Source organism: Moschus berezovskii, chromosome 19, assembly GCF_049115385.1.
Source record: "Moschus berezovskii isolate FMDL1 chromosome 19, NW_MosBer_1.0, whole genome shotgun sequence".
Lineage (NCBI taxonomy): Eukaryota > Metazoa > Chordata > Mammalia > Artiodactyla > Moschidae > Moschus > Moschus berezovskii.
The window spans coordinates 67,820,677-67,842,198 of record NC_142478.1 but is presented as its reverse complement, the minus strand read 5'-3'; the positions used below and the strand labels follow the sequence as shown (position 1 = coordinate 67,842,198).

Genomic DNA, 21,522 nt, shown 5'->3' with positions numbered 1-21,522 from the left:
TCTGACTAGGCAACATGACTCCATCTAATTGATGACATTCAAAATTATCTAAAATTATAAAAAGATAAGAATGCAAATCCTCATTTCCTTACCTACCACCATCCACCCAGTCCCCACAGCACCCAAATCCTATTATTGGTGTCTTATGTTTCCTTTCAGAGTGCGTGTGTGTGTGTGTGTGTGTGTGCACGCATGTTAGTTACTCAGTCATCTCCAACTCTTTGCGACCCCATAGACTATAGCCTTGGAGAAGGCGATAGCACCCCACTCCAGTACTCTTGCCTGGAAAATCCCATGGACGGAGGAGCCTGGTAGGCTGCAGTCCATGGCGTCGCGAAGAGTCAGACACGACTGAGCAACTTCACTTTCACTTTTCACTTTCATGCATTGGAGAAGGAAATGGGAACCCACTCCAGTGTTCTTGCCTGGAGAATCCCAGGGATGGGGGAGCCTGGTGGGCTGCCGTCTATGGGGTTGCACAGAGTCAGACACGACTGAAGTGACTTAGCAGCATCAGCAGCAGACTATAGCCTGCCAGGCTTCTCTGTCCATGGGATTCTCCAGGCAGGAACACTGGAGTGGGTTACCATTCCCTTCTCCAGGGGATCTTCCCGACCCAGTGATTGAACCTGATGTCCTCCTGCATTGCAGACAGATTCTTTACCATCTGAGCCCATTCAGAGTATCTTTAAATAAAAACAAATATATATCCTAAGTTCTTCCCTGTTTTGCACTAAGGTTGGTCTATTACACACACTATTTGTCATCTTGTCTTTTTTACCCAGCAATTACCTTGGAGATTATTTTCTATCAGTATGTAAAAAGTCCCCATCCTTTTTCACAGCTGCATAGTATTTCATTATTGGATTTGTCATCATTTGTCATCAACCACTCTCCTAAGGATGAGCGCTTGGCTTGTTTCCAGTTTTTTGATGTCAGAGTTCATCACCATGTATGTGTTACAATAATTATAAGAAATCATTCTGTGTGTGCGCGTATGTCACTCCTCACTTATTCTTCACAGTATCTGGGGTTCTGAAATCCTTTTATGATGAGCAAGCAAGTTTTAAGCCCTCACTTTTCACTGGCTGTTCTGTGCTTTAATCTACCAAAAAAAAAAAAAGATTCAGAGCCATGTAGACTGGGATCAGAAAAGCATTCTGCAGTACATGAAACTGTCTGCTGAGTAAGGGAGACAGATTTAGCCACGAGGGCCCCTCCACAACACCGAAGGGTAGAGCCAGACCCTGCAGTTTCTCAGAGAAGAAGGCACTTAGGCTGGAGGAATCAGGCTACACAGACAACAGGGTCATGACGGACCAGCCAGTAGATTTCGAGCTCAGAGCCTGGTGCCTGAACCCATGGGAAGCCATTTTCTGGAACTGGTTTGGCAACCTTGACAGCCTCCAGCAGCTGCCAACTTGAAGGTGTTTTCTGCTTTCATTATGTTTTAAAATAAAGCCAGGGTCAGATGCCTGGGCTGTGGAGAAACCTCTCCCCTCCATGAATTGGCACTTGCCTTCACAGCCTCTCAGGAAAGGATCCAAAGCAATTTTCCACCCATTTCTCATGAAGAACAAATCTTGGCGGGCAACAGGGTGCCCTCCCCATGCCCAGGCACTCCTCATCTCTCTCCTTGTACCATTCACATCTTCCCAACTGGGGGTGGGCCCCAAGGGGCTGACAGAGGAGGCTTTGTCTCCCTCCTCCCTTTCCCCCACCCTCCTGCCAAGAACCCTGGCAACGACTTACTGGTGTAGCTTTCCAAGGGCCCCCACAGTTTGCAGCCACAAGTGGGGACCCTTGAAACTGCCGTGATGCTGAGTCATGGGAACCACCGCCGTTAGTCCTCAGGATCCTCCCCACCCCTCGCTTTGCTCCAGCCTCCCAAGGGCCCTGATACTACCCTCACCTCACAACTGCAGAAACTGAAACTCAGAGGGGTCAAGACACTTGCCCAAGCTCACACAGTTAGAAAAGAGAGGAGCCAGAACTTGATTCCAAAGCCATGGTCAAGTCTTAGTGAAGTGGGCAGGTTCGAAAGCCAGACCATCCCAGTTCAAACCCCAGTTCCGCCACTTACGACCTGCGAGACGTCTTTGCCACTTAAATTCTCTGTGCCTCGGTTTCTAGATTTATAAAATGGAACAGAAATAGTACATACTCCTCAAAGTTGGAATTAAAACTGAATAAGAGAAGGAAAATAAAGCGCCCAGAACAGTGCCTGGCCCACATTAAGTTCTCAGTAAACTACCCATCACTGTTTCTACTATCATAGCTGTCAAGTGTGACGACAATTCTTATGATGGTATGGCTTGCCCCAGTCGTGAACGTGGCACAGTCGTCAGAGAGTGTGACTCCACGAAACCTCCTCTCGGAGCTTCCTTCACAGATGACAGATTACGTATTTCTCATTTATACATTCAGGAAACCTCAATGCGCACACACTGTCTGCCAGGCACCAGGCAAGCAGCAAGGAAGTAACTGCCCCTCCTAAGAAACCCAAAGCCAGACTCCTCCTCCCTCTGCTCCTCTTTCCACGGCCAGAATCACAGCTCCTTACTCCACTCGGCCTTCCTCTCCCCAGCGCCCGCCTTCCAAGGAAATGAATCAACAACTTGAAATGAGCCCACCCCTCAGGTGGGGCCGCACGCACACTAGCTCCACTGACCATCCTGTTCCCCTCCCCTCCTGCCAGGACTCCCTCCTTGCTGCAAAGCATTCATTCAATCATCCGTTCTACAACAGGAATAGAAGCGGGGCCTGGAAGCTCTATCTTAGTCATATTCAAAGAAACAAGCTGATAGCCATAAGCACTTATAATTAATTCAAAATTTTACTGCTATCTCTCAAAGAACCACAAAGAACATTATAATAGGGTGTTGATGGTGTAAGCCCAGATCACCTTTACGGGCTAGCTTCACCTCCACACCCAGTTTCTCCGTCCTCTCTGGGCGTCCCCACCTCAGCCTCACCTTGAAGGAGCCCAAGAGACCATCTCAGCTCAAGCAAACTCCAAACTGTGAGATCTCCCGATCCAGTTACATTTCCCAAGCGCTTCTGAGACTGTCCCAGAGCTGCCAGTTTTTCACGTTGGCCCAGCAAGGGCATGGCAAACTGAAAAACTGTCCTTGACCATCCTCACCATTTCAGGAAACAAACGGTACCTACAACCGATAAAAATCGATGGGACGGGGCCCCACCTTTGAGGAAAAACTCACTCTGTTGTCTGTTTTCTCTTTTCATTTCTCTGCAGGCTGGTTTGAAAAACAGGGCCAGATAACAGGTTCCAGTAGGCTGGGGTTGTCAATGCCATCATCTGACACCCAAGGAAGCTGAGACCTGCATCACAGCTCTGTGTTCTCTGTCCAAACCTTGAACCTTCCCCCCGAGGGAAACCAAGAAGAGATAAGAGGTCTGGGTTCCAGGCTCAACTCTGCTCCTAAATTTCAGAGAATCTGCACAATTCTCTTCCCCTCTCTGAGCCATGAGCCCACAGATCTTCCACAGGACCCTGAGCTGGAAGGTGCCCTCTGGTCCAGCATTGAGGACGTGGGGCTCAGACACTGCCGGGCCAACCTCAGGAGCCAGCATGGCTGGAGAAATGGACTGGACGCCAGGCCTCTTCCTCTGACGTCACACTTGGGCCTCAGCTTCCTCTCCTGGGACTGCAGGCGCTGCAGTTAAAGCCCTCTGGGTCCGAACTCTGGCTCTGCCCTTACCAGCTGTGTGACCTTGGGCAAGTCACTTAACCTCTCTGTACCTTCTCTTCCTCACCTACACAATGGAAAGGCAAGGGAGCACCCCTCAGACGTGACGACCCAGGCACTCCCTACCCCAGGTTTCTCTGGATGAGCCACAGCGATGGGGCCTCTCTGTGGGGCTGGACCAAAGATTTCCAAGGGACACAATTCTGATCTTTAAATGTCCAGGAATATTATGGTGCTGAACACAAAATTCCCATGCTTTTTTTTTTTTAAACAGTGTGAAGTGAGTGAAGTCGCTTAGTCATGTCTGACTCTTTGCAACCCCATGGACTGTAGCCTGTCAGGCTCCTCTGTCCATGGGATTTTCCCAGGCAAGAATACAGGAGTGGGTTGCCATTTCCTTCTCCAGGGGATCTTCCCGACCCAGGAATCAGACCTGCGTCTCTCTCACTGCAAGCATATTCTTTACCATCTGAGCTACCAAGGAAGTCCCTTTAACAGTTTATGGCCCCAAAATAATTTTGTGTGTTTTAAAAACAAGGCACATGACCTCAGAATAACTCTAGTGAGAATTGATTTTCCCTAAGGGAAAGAGGGGGCTTCAAGTGAAGGTCCCCGAAGTATCCGGGAGTGGCCCGCTGCTCACGGGGCTCCTGTGTTCATTCCCTGCAGACGGTTAATAAGGGGCCATGGCATGCTGGGTGCAGGATGGGCACCCAGGGCATGTTTCTTGGTCAGCTGGGGCACACTTCCTCTGACCACAGACAGCTCCCAGAGCGAAGAACCACCCAGGATGCAGCCGGCAATCTGGCCTTGAGGATCCTTCTGCCAGGGACGGGGAAGTGCTTGGTTTTACCCAAAGATCATCCACTCAAGTTCTGGAAGATGTTGGCTGGCTCAGAGCATGGGCCTCTGAAGAAAGGAGGAAGAAAAAAAGGCAAGGACCAGGCAGCCAGCCTTCAGCTCGGCTCCCCACAGTGGCCTTGCTCTGCACCCCATGAGCTTCCAAACCGCCTAAGAACTTGAGTGTCTAAGGGTGCCCTCAACCTTTCCCTGTGACATCCTAGGGGAGAAACCAGCCGGTCACCACCACCTCCACCCCCACCCCAGGGGACAAGAATGATGCCCAGAGAGGCCTTTCAGGTGCTTCCAGAACTGCTCGCTGCCCCGAGGCCAGGGCCACCTCTGAGGTCACCCCGACATCCATGCAACCACCAGGGATGGAGCTGATGGAGCCCCAGTTTTCTAGAACATGGCTCTCAGCAAGGCGCAGCAACCTGCCAAAGCCCCGCAGCAAGAGAGCAGAAAGGGGCTGAACTTGTCACTAAATTCTCCCCGGGGCCACAGACAGCTAGTGATCAAGCCGCAAATGCCTCGTGTGTACCGAATGCTGGGCCCCAAGCTAAGCCTGTCCCTCACGTGTCCAACTTCCCCACCCCAGGTTCCTTCCTTTAAACAACCAGTGGCTGCTGCTACTGCTAAGTCACTTCAGTCGTGTCCGACTCTGTGCGACCCCACAGACGGAAGCCCACCAGGCTCCCCTGTCCCTGGGATTCTCCAGGCAAGAACACTGGAGTGGGTTGCCATTTCCTTCTCTAGTGTGTAAAAGTGAAAAGTGAAAGTGAAGTCGCTCAGTCGTGTCCGACCCTTAGCGACCCCACGGACTGCAGCCTACCAGGCTCCTCCTAATAAAAATTAAAAATTAAAATATGCCCTCCCTTAGATCCATGTTCCCTCAAAGTGCTAGTCACTCAGTCGTGTCCAACGCCATGCGACCCCATGGACTGTGGCCTGCCCAGCTCCCCTGTCCATGGGGATTCTCCAGGCAAGAATACTGGAGTGGGTTGCCATCCCCTCCTCCAAGGGATCTTCCAGACCCAGGGATCGAACCTAAGTTGCTTGCGTCTCCTACATTAGAAGGCAGATCCTTTACCCCCAGTGCCACCTGGGAAGCCCATGATCCCCCAACTTTCCCCCTACAGGGCCTGTGAGGCAGCGTCACCCCCATTTCACAGATGAGGAAACCAAGGCTGCAGAGCTAGGGAGACGAGAAATTTGAAGCCAAGTGGTCAGATTCCAGAAGCCCCGACCACCACGCCATCCTGCCTCTCCAAACACACCTGGACGAGACGGGCTTCTCTCCCTGGTCTCCTGGCACCAGCTCCAACACACACACAGGGAAGGAAGGCTCCCCGAGTCACAGCAGAGTTTTACCAGTTCAGCAGAAGGGGACGGGACCCCAGGCTCCTCATCCACGTCACAGGACGCAGCCTTGAGCACGCTTTAAGCACAGCAGCCCGCAGGCCCTGACAGAAAGCCGCAGGCCAGCAGGCTGTGTAGACGAAGGGTTGCCAAGATTGCAACACTTACCCCCAGTGGCCTCCCCGGCCCGCTTGGTTTCTCAGCTCTGCTGATATGCAGCTTTGTCACGTTAAAAAAAATAAAGGTCACTGCAATTCTACAAGAAAAGGGAGGAACAGAGAGGTCCCAGTGGAGGAGTGAGGAAGTTGTAACACAGACGTCCACGGAACTAACTCAGTCTCGGCCTGTCCTCGGGTCCTTGAAGCCAGGGAGGCTGCCCCTTACTAACCCCCTGGAGCATCCCTGACCAGAGTCTGCACCTGTGTGCGCAGAGCCTGGGGGTCTGCCATCGAGGATGCTCCGTGCTGGCTGGAGGCACCAGGCTCACCAACCCCGCTCCAGTGAACCGTCATCAGCTGCTGATGCCTCAAGGTAAAGGAGTTGATCCCTGTGGTTTTCAGTGGGATGTCTAGATGAGAACAGGCTTTTGAGGAATGGGGCGTGCGATTCATTCATGTTTTGATCGAGCTATGGAAGACATGTGCCCGCTAAGTTGCTTCAGTGGTTTCCGACTCTTTGCAACCCCATGGACTGTAGCCCACCAGGCTCCTCTGTACATGGGGATTCTCTTGCAAGAATACTGGAGTGGGGTGCCGTGATCTTCCTGACCCGAGGATCAAACCCAAGTCTCCTGTGGCCCCTGCATCGAAGGCAGATTCTCTACCGCTGAGCCACCGGGGAAGATACGTGAGCTAACCCTAATCGGTGTAGCGAGAGTATGATGTCGGTGGGAAGGACTGGAAATCACGGAGGAGGAGGGCAGGTGGGCTCTGGACGAGGACCAGAGGATAGGAACGGCTCTTGCGGTGTCCAGGCCAACGTAGGGTGAAGCATCTGCAGCCCGACTCCCTTCGCTATGAGCTGTGTGGCCTTAGGAAGCCAATTAACCTCTCTGATCTGTCTCTAACTGAGTCTCACCCTTTACAGGAAAAAAAAAATAGCTGCTAACAGACTGGGGGTTGGAGCAGAAGGGAGTGACTAAAGAATTCAATCTCATTTCAGAAAGTATTCATGGAGGTCCCACCAGGTACCCCTTCTTTAGGGCCCAGAAGTCTTTGCAGGGACCCACAAAGTGCGGGGCTCACTGCTAAGCCCTTTACATGGATTGTCTCCTTTCATTCTTACCCCGATGACTCAGGGAAGAACCTGCCATCAGTCTTGTTTACAGCTGAGAGAGAGGAGCCGACCCGAGGTCACCCAGCTGGTCATCAAGGGACTCAGGATTCGAACCCAGGTCTGCCTAACACCAAACTGAATCAACCCTCTGTGAGCCCTACCAAAGGACAAAAAGCCAGTGCCACTGAGGGTTGCACTGGCTTTTTGTGCAACCAGTGCAACCCTCAATGGCACTAAAGAATCCGCCTGCAATGTGGGAGACCTGGGTTTGATCCCTGTGTTGGGAAGATCCCCTGGAGAAGGGAACAGCTACCCACTCCAGTATTCTTGCCTGGAGAATCCCATTGACAGAGGAGCCTGCTGGACTACAGTCCATGGGTTCGCAAAGAGTCAGACACAACTGAGTGACTTTCACTTTCACTGAGGGTTGGGAGGTGTTCCCAAAGCAGAGAGGGCAGCTGCGAATTAGGGAATGGAAGGGAAGGGTGAGCACCCATAGTCCCTCTGGGCCTCAGTTTCCTCGGCTGTAAAATGGGGCCCTTTGCCAATCTCCCACTTTTGTGATGAGTCTGCGTGATACCAGGAGAGGAATGACTGGTCCCCAAAGAGGATCTTGGCAGCAGGAAGCAGGATTGGGCAAAAGTCCAGCCAAGCCTTGGTGAGTGAAAACTACCAATCCCTTCAGGCAGTGGAAACAACACATAAAGCTCTTGGAGGGCTTCCCTGGTGGCTCAGTGGTAAAGACTCTATCAGTGCAAGAGACACGGGTTTGATCCCTGGTCCGGGAAGATCTCACGTGCCGAGGAACAACTAAGCCCATGCACCGCAGCTACTGAGCCCACGTGCCCTAAGTACAGAAGCCCCTGCATCTAAAGCCGCCACCATGAGAAGCCTGCACACCACAATCAGAGAGTAACCCCCACTCACCTCAACTAGAGAAAAGCCCGCAGCAATGAAGACCCAGCACAGCCGAAGATAAGTAAATAAACTTGCTTTTCAAAAGCTCTTAGAAGGAGGAACTTTGGGGTGCTGCTGGCTTCCCAGCCCCCCGGAAAATGTGGGAGAGACCAAGGATGTGGAGCAGACAGGATGCATGGAGCAGAGGCCAACCCAGAGACAGGGAGGGACCCCAGTCCCCAGGCTGATGGATCCCAGGCCCACCAGGAATCAGCGATGGGGAGATAAAGGGCGTTGCCCAGTCAGGCTCAGGGAAACCGCCCTGCCCTTCCCCAAAACACTGCTTCTGATTTCCCTTCACGTCTGGGATTTTTCACAGGAGATGAGGAAGCACAGAGAAAGGCCCATGTAAGCCGGTCAGACCCCACTGCCCCCCAGGAAAAGAGGGATGGTGATCTGAGGTCTCCTTCCAGACCCTGCCGTGTTTTCAGGCCACATCAGCAAGTGGAAGAAGGAAAGCTGGGGTGAGGCTCTGACCCTGGCACCTTCCATCCCTGGCATTTCTAGCCTCTCCTGGCTCAGGACTTCCAGTTCCCATGGCTCCCCCCCGACATCTGGGCCAGGCCCCTCATATTCAGGCTACATTTGGTTTTCAGCTCCAACTCTGTGCCACTCAGCATCTCACTTAAACCATCCAATGCCCGCCGCCCCCCACCATGAGGAAAGTCCTTTTATCACCCCCAATTTACAGTGATGGAAAGTGAGGCTCAGAGAAGTTCAGTGTCCTTTCTGAGGTCTCACAGCCAGCGAGGGCAGGAGTGGGTTTCAGGACAGGTCCACGAGCCAGCAGAGTCCTGCTTCTACCTTGGGTGGCCGCTCTTTTCTCAACCAAGGGACGTCCTTTTTCTTCCTGGCCCAAATCCCTGACAGTTGAAGAGGCCCTCAGTGAGTCGCATCTGTCATAAAAGAGATTGAAAATTGCCCACGCTCCCAGAAGACCTGCTCTTGACGTCAGTCAGCTCTACCCCTGAAGCAGGAGACCCTTCAATGCCCAGCCTGGTTCATCTGGCACCAGTGGGCAGTGGCCCTCTCCCCCAGGAAACACATCCCATGACAACCACAGCTGTCATCCTAAATCAACTCTCTTTAACCCTGAAGGAAGCACCTAGTTTGTCCCAAGCTCAACGCCTGTAGCTGTCAGCAAGTCCTGGGCATCCTAAGAGAGGAGGCTCAACGTCCAGTCAAGAAAGCCACCAGTGCAGAGCAATACTCTCCCCTCAGAGCTAGTTTCTGGGCCAGACAACCCAGGAGATAAATCCACAAACCAACATGCCCTTCTGCCAAGTGGGAATTTCAAACTTAATTATCTTGGGATTGTCTGGAATCTTCGATGGTCCAAATGTTTCAGTTTAAGTGCCGAGTTTGGGGAGGGCAAGGTCAGGGGACAATAAGATGCTGTTCCGGTGAAATGGGGCATACTGGACCACCCAGAAAGTTGGATGGGACCTTTGAGGCCCTCCAGAACATCCAGACTGCCTCCGGCCACTCCCTGCTTCCATCCACCGCACCAGATACCCCACACACGTCAAACCTCCAAACCTCTGCTCATGCCGCTCTCCCAGCCAGAAATATCTTTCATTTCTGGCCAATTTTTCCTCCAGGCACTCAAGGCCAGCTCATCCTTGGAACCAGATCAAATATACGCTCCCATCACCAGACAGTGTTTCCTGATTTCCCCAATCACAGCGACGTCCTCTTTGCTCCCGTGAGAGCTGGCACACTGAATGTGCCAGGCGGGCATTGATGGGAGTGACTTCGGCAATAAGTTCTGGGTTGCAAAGGTGTGGGTGAGACTCTTTTGAGACCTCTGAGCTCCAGAAAGCTGAGCTCATAAATGTATATTGTTTGAAGCCACAAAGTCTGCAGTGGTTGTTACAACAGCAGCTCAGACACTGACTATCTGAGCTCTTCCCTCGTTCCACACCCAGGAAATCATAGATTCTGACAAATGTTCGAACAGATTCCAGTAACAAGGGATGGGCATGTTTTGAATGTCCCCTGTCCCTAAACACCACCCCAGATCACTAACTGAACACGGCAGATGTTCTCTCAACAGCTCAGATGGGGAGTTCTCTGGTGGTCCAGTGGTTAAGACTTTATCTTCTAATGCAGGGGTTGCAGGTTCGCTCCCTGACCAGGAAACTAAGGTCTCACATGCCTTGGAGCCAAAAAACCAAAATGTAAAGCAGAAGCAATATTGTCACGAATTCCATACAGATTTTAAAAATGGTCCACATCAAAAAAGTCTTTTAAAAAATTCTGAGACAAAAGGAAACTGAGACTCAGAGAAGTCATGTGACTTGCCCCAGCTCACGGAGGTAACTGGTTCCCAGGAGCAGAACCCGGGACTACCTGGCTGCACCCCACCAGCCCTCAAGTCTCTCTGACCCATGACCCCCAGAAGGAAAAACTGAGCGTGCTCGCTGCTGTTTCTTGCACCTATCACCCTACCCACCCACCTCCTTGCATAAGAGCTGCCCTCAGCGGGATCCCAGGGCTAAGATCAGAGGATCCGAGACATGTCCCCCAAGAAAAGCAGAACCGATTCTGACAGTGCGCCTGAAGAGCAGCTGACCCCCCCTGCTGACTCAGCTGCTGACCCTTCCAAGGTTGCCAGAGTGTCTGTGGTGGGTGGAGCACCCCCTTCCCACCCACCAGAGCCCAGGGGCAAGGCACGAAGCCTGGAGCCTAACCAAAATGACCTTTCCTGCCCTGGCAACTTGGGATTACAAGGCACAAGATGCCCACATCAACCCTGACATTCAAAGGCGATTATCAATACCCACTTCCCCAAGAATAAAAATAGAAATGCCTTCATCAAGCTGGCCATGTCCTGTGCTCCTGTCTGAAAATGTGTTAGTCACTCAGTCATGTCCGACTCTTTGGGACCCCATAGATTGTTGCCCACCAGGCTCCCCTGTCCATGGGATTCTCCAGCAAGAATACTGGAGTGGGTAGCCATTGCCTTCTCCAGGGGATCTTCCCAACCCAGGCATTGAACCCAGGTCTCCTGCATTGCAGGCAGATTCTTTACCATCTGAGCCACCAGGGAAGTTCACCAGGAAGTATATTCGTCCTGTATATTCGTCTGTGTTTAACCCCCAACAGCCCCGAGAGTATCCCCTCCCTTAGAGATAAGGGCACAGAGGAGGCAGGAGGTAAAAAGGCAGAGACAGATCTGAATTCTAGGGTGTGAGGCTGCGGAGTCTGTGCCAATCTGACAGCAATAACAGAATTAACAAGGCCTCTGGCTTCTACCCAGTGGGGCAAGAAATGGTACTCTCTCTCTATCACACTTGGGCCACCGTGGCAAAAATACAGAGGTTCCAGAAGAGGAGTAAATTAACCTGTCTCATAATTTTGCCTGAAAAACGTCATGTCCTGGGACTCGGAAGCAGCACAAAGTGACTGCCAACCCCAGGCCTAAGATCTCAGTCAGGGCTACACAGAGAATCCTGGCCTGGAGGCCAGATCAACCCCAGGTCCCTAATCTCACCAAGGGACCTTGGGGATGTCACTCAACCAATCGGGGCCTCGCTGTCCTGAGATCTAATATGGGGGCAAATATAACTATGACCCCCGGCCCCTCCAAAGTCCCACAAAAGTGGGAAGTGCCTTGGGGAGTGCCAGATACAGAGCAGGAGCTCATAAATGTTGCCTGAGTGACTGAAGAAAAGTCTTTGTGACCCGCTTGCCTTCCCTCCCCCAAGACCTTCAGAGCAGGGACCGAGCCTGACCCATCTTGAGTTCTTGCACAGGTACAGCTTTTCCTCCCCATGGGTTTTCAGTTCAGTTCCATTCAGTTCAGTCGCTCAGTCATGTCTGACTCTTTGCGACCCCATGGACTGCAGCACGCCAGGCTTCCTTGTCCATCACCAGCTCCTGGAGTTTAGTCACAGGAAATCGTCCACAAACACCCACTATGTGCCCGGCCAGGTCAAGGCCTCCGTGACATCTAGGACCCACAGACGGCCTCAGGCTGTGTGCTCACATGCCACCCCGTTCTCTTTTTTCTGGCTGGTGACTGAAGTACTTAGTCGTGCTGGGCTTCCTTGGCCTAAGACACCCACCCAGCTGCCTTCTAATAAGCAAGCTTGGCCCATTCTGGGGATCTGGACCATGCTTCCTGCACTTCCACTTTCTTACACCCCACCCTGGGGAAATACAGCCCAAGGAAAACCCTGACCCTTACCGCACACACGCACTCACACACACTCAGCCTTGCACACATGCACTCCAGTTGCAGTGGGGCCCTAGGACAGGAGTGAGATTTTTCTGAGTTCAAATCTCAGTTCTTTTGCTTCTGACCTGTGTGACCTTGGGCAAGTCCCTTTGCCTCCTGAACCTTCCTTTCTTCACGTGAAAAAAATAAATGCTGTGACTTCCCTGGCGGTCCGGTGGTTAAGACTCTGTACTTTACTGTTGGGGGCATAAGCTCGATCCCTAGTCAGGGAACTAAGATCCCCAGGGCCAAGCAGCACAGCCAAAAAAAAATTTTTTAATAAAAATATAAAAACATAAACACAAATGACACACACAAAAATAAATAAAAATAAAATAAATGGGAATGCTAATCATGAAGCTTCTCCTTGAGGGTTGTAGAGAGATTTAATGGGATAGTGGATACAAAAACCTTTGGTTCAGTAAAAGTGCTTAGCTCAATAACATTGTTATTTTTGTTTCCTTTTTCCAGGAGTGAGAGAGAACGGCAGTTGCCCATGTTCCAGGAAAGTCCATGTTTAGGGGCCTGGAATGTGGACATTTACTCAGTTTATTTGATGGGGATTATCTTGAGGATAGGAAAGTATTTGTGGGCCCAACATCACTGTGTTAACTCTAAGATCAACTAACAAAAATTCAGAATTTAGAACCAGAGACTGGAAGGGACCCAAGAGGTCACCGTGTTTGTGGGGGAGACAGCGAGCCGTCCTCAAAAACTCGTTCTCCCTTCCACAGTACACAAGCGTAGGTGGGAAAGAACCACCTTAGCCATGAGCTACATTTCACAGCCTCCTTTGCAACTAGATTGGCTCCACGACAGTTCCCGTGTGTGGCAGAAAACAGTTAAGAAGCAAACATCCCTCCCCTATGCGCTCTTCCCTCAGTGAAGATGTCTAAGGGATAGTACTCAGGTGCGATGGCTCACTGAATCACTGTGGAAGAGGACCAGGCTCTACCACAAATACCTGACTTAGAACAAACGTCTGTTTGGTTTGAGCCATTGTACATGTTGGGTCTATTTGTTACTGCAGCTGTGACCCTAATACAGCATTCAACCTCCTTATTTTCAAATAAGATGCTTAGGGCCAGAGAATGGGCATACCTTGCCTAAGATCATGTAGCAAATTCAACAATGGTTAAAAATGCTGCTGTTTTAACAATTTGGAGTAGATTTTCTAGTTTTCAATCTGCCCCCCAGAGCCATGAGGGTTCCTAAAGGCCCTTCAGCAGTGACAGTGAGGTTCAGTGAGCTGCCGTCTGGAGTCCTCCACTAGAATAACATCACTTTTATCTATCTTTAAAGTGCACTTCTCCATGTATTTTCATCGGAGGAAAGCATTCTGTGGTTTAAAATAATGTCAAAGACCGCAGGCTGGATGACTGCTAATGTGATCTGACTTTCTGTGGTATGAGACTGAGTTTCGCTTCTTCTCCACCATTGCCTCCGGGCTTTTACTGCTGACACAGGACATGCAGACTCACAGAAGTACATAGATATTTGCTTAGGAAGGAAAAAAAGAAGCTCAGTGTGCAGCAAAGAACCCAGAAACCTGGGCAAAGGGGATGTTCAAGGATTCCAGCTCAGTGGTTCTCAAGGTTGTCAGGGGTACCGCTCAAAATGCAGACTCCTACACCCCATCCTTAGGGATTCTAACTCCAAAAAACTGATGCTTATGGTCCTAGGATGGCCCTTTGAGAAGACCTGAGTCTAATTCAACTCAGTCTAAATCGACAGCAAGAACCACAGGGAAGATTGATCTTGAAGAGGAGGTCAGGGGTGGCAAAAAGGAAGCTGGGAGCTGGGGACTTGAATGGAGAGAGAAGACAGACCTGAGACTTGGCCACTTGTTCTCTGGCCTCTCTGAACTACAAAGGTCTGAGTGATCAGACTGACATCAAGTAGCAGGTACTTGAGTATAATGATGTGCTATTTGCCTGTAATTTTGCCAAATGCTGGTCCAAATGGCTCACCTACTTAAAACGTGCTCATCTGAAAGCAGAGGGGGGATTGGAATATTTTCAATAGATAGCACTGACAGAGGATTCATATCCTTCATATACAAAGAACTCTTAAACATCAATAAGAAAAAAGACAAACATGCCAGCAAGAGAAAAAAAAAATGGGGGTGGACTTGAACAGGATAGTCACAAAAGTGAATAATAAGATTGTAGAGGATATTCAGCATGAATGGACAAATGCAAACTCAGGCAGCCAGATGCTATTCTCACCTTTCCCATCAGGGAAGTTTTAGGAAACAGGTGACAACCAGTGTAGACGAGGCTGTAAAAATATCTCACCCCAATATTGTGCCAGGAGAATGCAAGCCAGCACAACCTTCTAGGGCAATGTGGCTAAAAGCCTCGAAAGCCTTAAAAACACGTAAACCTTTGAGCCAGCAATTTCACCTTGGGAAAGTTGTCCATAGGACACACAGGTAAAGATGGTATACTAGGAGTGGCCACTGCAGTTCTGTTTACAATAATGAAAAAAAAAAAAAAAAAGGAAGCAACCACATGGAGAAATGATCAATAAAGCCCAAGCCATCTTCTCCATGCAGCCTTTAAAACGCATATTGGAGGAACATAGATAATACAGATGAAGGTTCATGATCCGTGGTTAAGGACAAGGTAGGGTACCAAACATGGGCTTCCCTGATGGCGCAGACCGTAAAGAATTTGCCTGTAATGCAGGAGACCCAAGTTTGATCCCTGATGGGAAGACCCCCTGGAGAAAGGAACGGCTACCCACTCCAGTATTCTTGCCTGGAGAATTCCCTGGACAGAGGAGCCTGGGGGGCTACAGTCCATGGGGTCGCAAAGAGCAGGACTGGACGACTAACACTTTCACTCCAGGGTACCACACAAGATGTCAGAAAAGGGGTATGTGTCCACATTTGGACGCTCCTAGGTGGCTGGTACATTGTAGGCACGCCACAAACATCACAGGCTGGTCAGTGAGCCCATGAGTGATACAGAGAGGCACCTGAAGTTCACCCCTGGGCTAAGAACCCCTGTTTCTTCTCTGTAGCTGAGAGGCAGGACATTCCGGCAGCTAAGAAGGTGGTTATACAGACATTCAGCTCCGCACCCCGCTACCTGACTCCACAGCACTGAGCTGGTGCCTCCCCCAGTCTGAGTCTCAGTTTCTTCACCTGTAAGACGTGGACAGTGAAAGTGCCTCCCTTGTAGGATCCTCCTGAGCATTAACAGAAGAGAAGCAGAGTTCGCTGCTTTTTATAACTATGGTGACCTCGCTGGGTTTTTCCAATTGGCATGCATTACTTTGGAAATCTGAAAATCGTAATAGAGCTATTTCCATTCTGACAAAAATTACATTTTACCAAGAGCCAAAGAACTTCTCTATTACTGTTTCCCACGCCCCCCACCCCCCAACCTGACCCCTCTGGGCAATCAATGTCAGAGCCCAGCATGATACCTTTGTGGCTGGTCTTGCCCAGGTCTTCCCGGGGTTCCGTGACTTCAGGTCACTCGAGGTTGTACAGGAGACCCGTGTTCCCAGACTTCTTTCTCCAAGTCACACTGTTCTTTGCCTGGGGCCGTTCGCCCAAGAAAGCAATTCACCCCCTCATTCATGGGCCCCCCAGAGACCCCAGAGCAGGACACCCCCGGAACATCCTCTTCCCCCGGAGGCTCCCAGGGAGACCCCGGGTCTGTCCTGCCCTCTTTGCTCACTGGGGGCTGAATGGGACAAGACTCTGCCAGAGAAACAGCTGGAGGGAGGGGAGAGGGAGGGGCAGGAAACTGGGCTGACCGAGGGCGGGGGCGGCCAGCTGCGCGGACTGGGGGCCTTCTGGGGAGGCTGCCTGTGGCGGGCGGGCGGCGGCTGGTGGCAAGGTCTGCCCGGGACGACCCGCCCCTCTGGGAGCTGGGAGCGGTGCCCACCGTCTGAGCACAAACCAGGAGCACATGCAGGCCCCGGGGCAGCTGTGGGAAGCGCGTCTGCTCCCAGCAAGAGCCTCCGGAGCTCCAGACAGACTACGCACGAGCGTGGCTGCCTGACGTCCCACCGCCCCTCACCCCCACCCCAGGCCTTTGTGCATGCGGTTCCTTCCACCTGGATGCCCTTCCTGCTTCCTGCCCCTATCCGTGGCCTCGCGACCTTCTGTTTCCTTTTTTTCTTTTTTGGTAAATTAAAATAGCAATGAGGTTTTTTCAGGATCTAATGAAGAAAAATTTAAATGTCCTGTAATATTGGATGTTGCTGTCATTGACTTGCTAAGTTGGATCCGACTGTTTGCGACCGCATGGACTGTAGCCCGCCAGGCTCCTCTGTCCTTGGAATTTTCCAGGCGAGAATACCGAGAATACCGGAGCAGGTTGCCATTTCCTCCTCCAGCGGATCTTCCTGACTCAGGGATCAAACCAGCATCTCCCGTCTCAGCAGGCGGATTCTTTACCACTGAGCCACCAGAGGAAGTCCTTTAGTAAATGTTGCTGCTGCTGCTGCTGCTAAGTCACTTCAGTCGTGTTACGGGAAAGCAAAAACCTGATCTATCATTGAATGTAGATTCATCTACCATTTCCAGAAAGCTAACAAATGACATCAAACCTTTAACTACATTCAGACCTCATGTTGTTTAAATATAAATTCTATTTTCATCCTAAACCTAGCTCCCCAGAGATAAGTATCTTTAAAATGTTGGTTTGAACACACACACATATTTTTTTATATAAGTGTAAAGTGACTCAATTAATCTCTGTGTACCATATAGCAACCTGCTTTTGCATTTAATGATTATATATATTTGTGTTTATGTATATATACCTTACCATATTTTAACAGCTGCTAATGATTCCATTCATTCAATGTACCATAGTTTATTCAACCATTACAGTATCTGGAACTGGGTGATTAGGTTGCTTTCAACTTTTTTGACTATAGTAAACACATCATTGCACACTTGTCCAATTAGTTTATTATACAAAATTCCTATGAACATGTTTATTATTGAGTCGCCCGCTCCCTCTTCATGTCTCAGCTTGGGGCCACCTCCTGGAAGACTTCCCTGCCCCCTGGGGGGCTGCTCTGGGCTCCCCCCAGGACAGTACTGATGCAGTGTTGTTCTAGCTTGTGAGGGTCTGTCTCTCACTTGCACTGAGACTTTCTTGGGGATGGGTCTGTGTTTCATCCCCTGTTCTATTCCCAGCACTTAGCATGGTGCTCTGCAACGTCACCATCAGCCGTGAATAATCAAAATAGCTGACAGCCAGGCAGTGTGCTAGGCACTTGGTACTTAAACTTCATGAAGGACGGAAGTGAGCACTATTTCTGCTCCCTTTTCCGATGAGAAAATTGGGACACAGAGAGGTCAAGCCACTTGCCCAAAGCCACACAGCTAGTAGGTGGCAAAGTTGGGCTTCCAGCCAGGTCACCTGGCTCCAGAGTCCCACCCTTAGCCTCCAAGCTAAAGGACTAACTGAAGGGCCTGCTGTGTGCATCACCCTGTGCCGGGTGCGGTCCAGGGCTAAGTCGTGAACCTCCAACAACGCTGCAGGGGGTGACACACACCCATTTTACAGATGAGGATTCTAGGCCCACGGAGGGAAAGTCCTTATGCCAAGGGCACCCAGATCACACAGACAGAGACATGACTGACTCTGTCTAATTCGAAGCTGATGCCAAAATTAACCTGCGAACAAAGGTAAAGAGGAAGGGGGGGGTGAGGGGAAGGGAAAAGATAACAGAGAGAAAAAGGGAAGGAGGAGGCATAGGAAAGACAGACAGACGGGAGAGAAAAAAGAAGGGAAAAGATAACAGAGAGAAAAAGGGAAGGAGGAGGCATAGGAAAGACAGACAGACAGGAGAGAAAAAAGAAGGCAGGGGGAGGGAGCAAGGGAGGGAGAGGGCGGGAGGAAGGGACACCTGCCTCTTCTCAGGCCTCCAGAAGCTTGTGCAGGTAGGGAAGAATGTCCTTCACCATCTGACCAGGCTGAGAACCTCATCTTCTTTCCTCACTATCCTCAGCCCTTAATTCAGTGATATTTACACTTAGAAACAATCTGGTTTAATGATTTCACCTCACAGATAATAGTTGGAAGCACAGAAAGGTTAAGTCACTTGCCCAAGGTCACACAGCTTTTTAGAGTCAGAAGTCAGACCCAGCCTGACTCCAAACCTCCCTCCTCCGCCCTCTACTAGGCTTGCTCATCCAAATCTTTACTGTACAGATGGGGGCCAGTGGATCCAGAGACAGCAAGGCACTGGCCCAAGGTCACCCACCAGTTAGCAGTAGAGCAGCAGCCCCTGGTCCAAAGGAGAGGACGTTTCTACCACGTGAGGGGGACCCCGTACATCACCATCTAAAGCTTTGTTACTGAGACCAGTGGTTCTCAAAGTGTGGATTCCGGACCAGCAGCTGCAGACTTACCTGGGAACTTGTTCGAAATGCAGACTCTTAACAAGCCACCAGGGGATGCTGAGGCTGGCTCAAGTTTAAAAACAACTGACTCAAACATTTCCATTAAGAATACATTCTGGCTCCCAGGACTTGTCACCTTCTCCATCCACAGAATTGTGGTTAAGAACAGAGGCCTTGGGATTAGACAGACCCAATTTGATGATAATAAAGTCATGCTCAAAATTCTCCTAGCCAGGCTTCAGCAATGTGTGAACCATTAACTCCCAGATGTTCAAGCAGGTTTTAGAAAAGGCAGAGGCACCAGAGATCAAATTGCCAACATCCGCTGGATCATGGAGAAAGCAAGAGAGTTCCAGAAAAACATCTATTTCTGCTTCATTGACTATGCCAAAGCCTTTGACTGTGTGGATCACAATAAATTGTGGAACATTCTGAAAGAGATGGGAATATCAGACCACCTGACCTGCCTCTTGAGAAACCTGTATGCAGGTCAGGAAGCAACAGTCAGAACTGTACATGGAACAACAGACTGGTTCCAAATAGGAAAAAGAGTACGTCAAGGTTGTACATTGTCACCCTGCTTATTTAACTTATATGCAGAGTACATCATGAGGAACGCTGGGCTGGAAGAAGCACAAGCTGGAATCAAGATTGCTGGCAGAAATATCAATAACCTCAGATATGCAGATGACACTACCCTTATGGCAGAAAGTGAAGAGGAACTCAAAAGCCTCTTGATGAAAGTGAAAGAGGAGAGTGAAAAGTTTGGCTTGAAGCTCAACATTCAGAAAACAAAGATCATGGCATCTGGTCCCACCACTTCATGGGAAATAGATGGGAAAACAGTGGAAACAGTGTCAGACTTTGTTTTTTGGGCTCCAAAATCACTGCAGATGCTGATTGCAGCCATGAAATTAAAAGACGCTTACTCCTTGGAAGGAAAGTTATGACCAACCTTGATAGTATATTCAAAAGCGGAGACATTACTTTGCCAACCAAGGTCCGTCTAGTCAAGGCTATGGTTATTCCCGTGGTCATGTATGGATGTGAGAGTTGGACTGTGAAGAAAGCTGATCACCGAAGAATTGATGCTTTTGAACTGTGGTGCTGGAGAAGACTCTTGAGAGTCCCTTGGACTGCAAGGAGATCCAACCAGTCCATCCTAAAGGAGATCAATCCTGGGTGTTCATTGGAAGGACTGATGCTAAAGCTGAAACTGCAATACTTTGGCCACCTCATGCGACGAGTTGACTCACTGGAAAAGACTCTGATGCTGGGAAAGGTTGGGGGCGGGAGGAGAAGGGGACGACAGAGAATGAGATGGCTGGATGGCATCACCGACTCTGTGGACATGAGTTTGAGTGAACTCCGGGAGTTGGAGTTGGTGATGGACAGGGAGGTCTGGCGTGCTGTGGTTCATGGGGTCGCGGAGAGTCGGACACGACTGAGCGATTGAACTGAACTGAACTGAATTGAATTTGATGATGGGCTTTCCAGGTGGCGCTAGTGGTAAGGAACCCGCCACCAATGCAGGAGACGTAAGAGACGCGGGTTCAATCCCTGGGTGGGGAAGATCCCCTGGAGGAGGGCATGGCCACCCACTCCAGTATTCTTGCCTGGAGAATCCTCATGGACACAGGAGCCTGGCGGGCTACAGTCCACAGGGTCGCACAGAGTCGGACACGACTGAAGCGACTTAGCCAGATATGATGAAGTCCCTGTCTCCACCACTGGGAGCTGGGTGGGCAAGTCCTTCCACCTCTCTGAGCCTCAGTTTGCTCCTCTGCAGAGGCTGGAGGAGGGAGGAGGGGGTGAGGAGAGGGGAGGAAATGGAGGAGGGTGGGGGGGAGAGGGGAGAAAGCAGGCTTCCACTGGGGCACACTGGGGCGGGGCGGGGCGGGGCGGGGCCTGGAAGAGCAGCAGGGAGAACCTGGCCTCCGGACAGATTTAGGGAAATTGCCTCTTCCTCCTTCCTGAGGTGCTACTACTACAGGAACGCCCTGCCCCAGGCCCCAGGCCCCCAAAGCCAGGCTTTAATGAGCTTCAGGTGTCATCAGCTGGGCGCCACATCAGGGAGGCTGAGAGAGGACCAGGGCTCCCAGCTGGCCAGGCCTCAGATTCGAGGTGGAGGTCGGGGCGCCCACAGCCCATCCTGGGGCGCCCTCCACCCTCCGGTGAGAAACAGGCAGAGTCGAGCTGCCCCCGCCCCCGTCAGAAGCTATAGTTTTGGGCCACCATTCTGAACATGGTGGAAAAGCTTGGTTTTTCTCCCTTCCTTGGAATGAAAAAGCTTTTGGTGAGGTTTTTAACTTTTGCTTTTTTAAGAAAATGGGATTCTGAAATCCAAGGCCTGATATAGGAATACTAGTGCCGGAGAGACGTGATGCCCTTCACGGCCTGCAAAGACACTCTGTTTGTTCCCATAGAAACTGTTGTTACAAGATGGTGGATTAGGCGTCATCTCTCTCTTTTTTTATTTCATTTAAAAAATGTGTGTATTTATTAATTTGGCTGTGCCAGGTCTTAATTGCAGCACGCAGGATCTATAGTCTTTGTTGCTGTATGTGAACTCTTTGTTGAGACAGGTGGGATTTAGTTCCCTGACCAGGGATCAAACCCAGGCCCCCTGCATTAGGAGAACAGAGTCCTAGCCCCTGGACTACTAGGGAAGTGCCCTTTATTTTATTGAAGTAAGTTGTGTTAACTTCTGCAGTACGACAGTGATTCAGTAAGATATGTATTCCTTTTCACTGTGGCTTATCGCAGGATATTAAACACGG

General features: G+C 50.5%; 1 protein-coding gene across 7 annotated transcripts in view; it reads right to left on the bottom strand.

The window, feature by feature from the left end:
• The window catches only part of CMKLR1 (chemerin chemokine-like receptor 1), a 44,116-nt gene extending 28,058 nt beyond the window's left edge, over nucleotides 1-16,058 (bottom strand). For all 7 annotated transcript variants that reach the window (XM_055405660.2, XM_088828279.1, XM_088828280.1 and 4 more), the window contains exon 1: nucleotides 15,799-16,058. The gene's annotated coding sequence lies outside the window, so the exon portion shown is untranslated. The remainder of the gene's footprint in view (nucleotides 1-15,798) is intronic.
• Between the last annotated feature and the right edge of the window lie 5,464 nt (nucleotides 16,059-21,522).